This window comes from Heterocephalus glaber, unplaced genomic scaffold (assembly GCF_053883595.1).
Source record: "Heterocephalus glaber isolate CG9 unplaced genomic scaffold, H.glaber_assembly_v1.0 deba00001666, whole genome shotgun sequence".
Classification (NCBI taxonomy): Eukaryota; Metazoa; Chordata; class Mammalia; order Rodentia; family Bathyergidae; genus Heterocephalus; species Heterocephalus glaber.
Window position 1 is genome coordinate 3,731,275 of NW_028258406.1, and position 4,287 is coordinate 3,735,561.

At 33.2% G+C, this 4,287-nt stretch overlaps 2 pseudogenes; both read right to left on the minus strand.

The window, feature by feature from the left end:
• Positions 1-1,022: 1,022 nt before the first annotated feature.
• On the minus strand, positions 1,023-1,576 carry LOC101713314 (nascent polypeptide-associated complex subunit alpha pseudogene; annotated as a pseudogene).
• Positions 1,577-2,684: 1,108 nt separating this feature from the next.
• LOC147822240 (U2 spliceosomal RNA) lies at positions 2,685-2,842 on the minus strand (annotated as a pseudogene).
• Between the last annotated feature and the right edge of the window lie 1,445 nt (positions 2,843-4,287).

Here is a 4,287-nt window from a genome sequence, read left to right on the forward strand (position 1 = left end):
TTGTTAATAGAATTAACTTGTTTGTGATTTCAGGATCCTCTTTCTTGCAGGTTACAGCCAAAGATCATTCTCAATTCTGAGAGGTCCCCCATAATCCCTTGCCATGTTATCCCTTAGAACATGGATCTTTCCTTCTTCAAGGGCAGCAGAAAATCTCATACATTTAGACTCTCCATTAGAGGACTCACCTAATTAAGTTAGGCTCACCAAGATAACTTCCTTTTGATTAAAATACATGCAAAATAATCTCTTCACTTATTCCATATGATATAATCTAATTATAGCAGTGACATAATCCTTGCACACTTACAAAAAAAATTTGGACACTTAGATTTTCCCATGCTTGGAACTGTTCCAAGTATATTGCAGTTGACTTTTTTGAAATGCATTACAGAAATTCCTGTAAACATGTTCTGGGGCTGGTAATTTTTTTGAAGAAGAAGATCACTCTTTGGCAGCTCTTATTTCTTCTTAGAGATTGGCTTGTTTACATTTTCTGTCTTTTTATGGTAATTTATTCATTTCATCCAGTTTTTTTTTTTTCATTTATTTGCGTAGAGTTGAGCAGAGTAATCTCAGAATTCTTTGAATGTCCTCTTTCTAGGGTTACTTTCTTGTATTGATTTATGTAGTTACACTTGTTCTATGTTTTTTTCTGTATTAAGCTAGCTAGCTTTATGTACTCTTTTTTTAATCTGGAAAGACTCGAGTTTCAGAATTATTTATCAGTTCTGTTTTTCAATAGAACTTATAATTATTTTTCATCAAATAAGTCATAACTTTATTAGTGAAAGAAACAGTACAGATTTCAAACCAAGCTGCAGTGACTTTTTCTTTTTTTTTCCCCATACCAGGAATCAAACTCAGGACCTTGTGCTTGCCAGGCAGGCGCAGTGCTGCTGAGATACATTTCTAGCCCTTCAGTGACCTTTTTGATACACCAAAAAAGTCCACCTTTCAGATGGTTACAGTGTTAGTTCCATAATAGCATTTACAATACCATAACTGTAGTTCTTCAGGGCTCAGACTGCCTTTGCACTCGACACATTTGCTTGTGACATAACCAATTCTGTGTCTTTAACTTCCATGGCGGTTTCATCAACCTCTTCCTCTTCACCCTTCTCTTGTATAGTTGGACTCTGTGTATTTTCTTGAATGTTTGAGACAGCTTCGTCCTGAACTTTCAATTTCTCAGCAGCTGCTAACTGCTTGCTGAGATAAATCCTCAATCTTGGCTTCCCCAAAAACTATGCAGGTATCTGAAGCTGGGGTCTCATGGACATCTGGTTTTGTAATGACAAAGAGGATATTTTAGATTTCTGGACAGTGACTCTAGTAATCCCTGTAACTTGCCAAGGACCCAGTTTGGACATAGCCTTCTGTGCCTTCTCTTCACTCCGACTCTGCTTTGCTTTACTGACTGGTTCTTCATGGACTTGAGCTGCTTGTGTGGAATCTTGCTCCTGGAGCTCTAGTATTCATCATTGTCAGATTCTGTTCCAAACCCCATATCAGCCTGGGGCTGTGGCAACTCCTGCTCTGTAGCAGAGACAGTTTCTGAAGCTTCATTGGGCATTTTATGCAGAGAATGCGGATTCAAGATGGTGGCAGAAAGAGCAGAACTTATAATTTTTAATTCTGTTTTTTATTAGCACTGCTTTTTGCTTCTCCTTTTCAAATCTTTTGAGTAGGTAGCTTAACTAATTTATTTTTATTTCTTCTTTTTAAGTAATAGATTTAGGGCCATGATCTCTTCTTTAGCAGAATTTTTAGTTATCATTATCATTGTTTAATACTGAATTATCATTTATTCAGAAATTCTATAATTTCTATTCATAGCTCTTTTCAGGCCTATATCTGGAGTTAAGAACTTTCAAAGTATCATATGAAATTTTAAAAGAAATTTTCTGATTTATTCCTAGTTTTATTTGATTGTGACCACAAAATTATTTGGTGGTGATATATTGATGGAGGATTATACAGTGATCTAAAGTATGATCAATTTTCATGACTTTCTCTATGAACATTTGAAAACAAGGTGTATATTTTTATTTTCAGGAACAAAGTTCAACGTGTATCAAATCTGATTTCTCACAGTAATGTTATTTGGAGGGAATAGTGATGACCAAAGGTCAGAATAGTTGAGGGGAGGTTGGTTAAATGCCATAATAATTATAGTTAGACAGAAGAAATAAACTTCAAAAGGTGTCTTATATAGCAAGCTGAATAATGATGGTTTTATTCTTGAAAACTGTAAACAGAGTGGATGTTATGTGCTCACCACAAATATAACTATGTGAAGTAATACATTTGTTAATCAGCTAGATTTAAGCATTCCACAACATGTATGTACTTTAAAACATCATGTTGTACACAATAAAAATATACAATATTATTCAGTTTTTTAAAAAGAGAAAGGAAGAAAGAAAAAGAGCAAAAGTTAGTTGTTTAGGTCTTAGAACAATAATCCTACACTAGTGTCTTTTTTTTTCTGTTTCTCCTTATAATTTCTATCATTTCTGCTTTGTGGATGTTACTGCTGTTTTGATTAGTGCATAGATTTTCATGATTTTTATTTCTTTTTTTTTTAATGACTTTTATTTCTACACTGTCAGTTGTCCCCTTTGGCATTATAAAGGACATTTTTTATAAACTGCTTTTTATCCTGAATTCCAATTTATCTGATATCGACATCTCAAGAATGACTTTAATTTCAACTCTTCCGAAAGTTTTAAAAGTATCTTCTGCATACAGAACAAAGTTAAGTTTTCCTTGGTCTCCAATCTGAAATCTTCTTTTTCTTGTACTACACTTGATCTTAGCCAAAAGGCCGAGAAGCGATGACTTTTTTTTCTTGTAGTTGAATCAAAGTCATCTACATTTATTGATAGTATAGATATGCCTGGCCTTAGGTCTATCCCGTTTCATGTAACATTACCCGATAACAGTTGTTTTTAAAATTTTTCCAAGTAATTTTTGTTTGTTTGGTTTTGTGTGTATGTATTATTTTTTAATTTTTAGGCAGATGTGTTTTTCTATTTATCTTTATTTCTTTAGTTATTAATAGTTTCATATGAGGACCAATGATAATAGAGGAATATTTTATCCACTTCCTGGTTTTTATTTGTCCCCTTTTCCTTCATTATTAGTCAATAATATTATATTTCTCAGAGCTTTTTAAAATTTTCTTTTACTTCCAGTTTGTGTCTATCAATTTGAAATAATATGTTTGACTTCCAGATATTATAAATGTGACAGTCCTCCTCATTCTCCCCTATACTTTCCCAATTTGTTAGTTAATTAATTTCTAAATTGTCAGCACATGCAAGATTTATTTTCTCCCTTTTAAAAACTTTATTATCTTCTATTTCCTAATCTCTTTACTTATTTTAGCCTTTTTGTATTGTGAAATATATATTTAATTCTTACTGCAAGTTTTTTTGCTATTGTTTTCCCAGTCATTCTTACTTAATGAAGTTTATCCTTCAATAATTTCCTCAACAAGGGTCATGTTATCTTATTCTTTGAGTTTTTATGTGCTTAAAATGCTTTCAAAATGTTCCTGAAGGTCTTTCTCTCTTAAATCTTTTAAACTCCTCAATATTTGTCAATTTCCCAATTTCTATTTTCCTTTTTTTTTTGGTACTGGGGGTCGAACTTGGGACCTTGTGCTTGAGAGGCAGGTGGCGGAACCACTGAGCTAAATCCCTGGCCCCCAAGTTCTATTTTTCTCTATCCCTTACATCCCTATGAATTTCCACAATAGCTATTTTCCTTTATTCTCTTACCAGTTCATCTTTTTCTGTAATGTTGTTTTCTATAATGTCTTTTATTTTCTATTGCTGGGGTTCAAGCTCATGTTCTCTACCAGTGAGCTACACTTTCAGCTGCCTTCTAATTTCTTTTCTTTTTCTTTCTTTTTTTTCTCACTTTCTTTTTTTTAACTGAGTTCTGCCACCTCTGTTTTCAGCTCTTTTTGTTATTTTGCAATGCTTTTATATATAAGCCTACTCAGAAATAATTGTTTCATGTACCATTTTTAAAATATGCACTGTGATAGACTCAATATTTGTGTGCTCTCTGTCAAAATTCATGCTGAATCTCTAATCTTAATGTGATATTCGGACATGGGGCCTTTTGAAGTAATAAGATCATGAAGGTAGAAACTTCATAAATGAGATTAATACCCTAATGTAAGAATAGGCCAAAGAGCTAGCTAGTTCTCTTTCCATCAAGTGAGAACATGGCAAGAAGATGGCTGTCCATGAACTAGGAAAAGGCCCACAT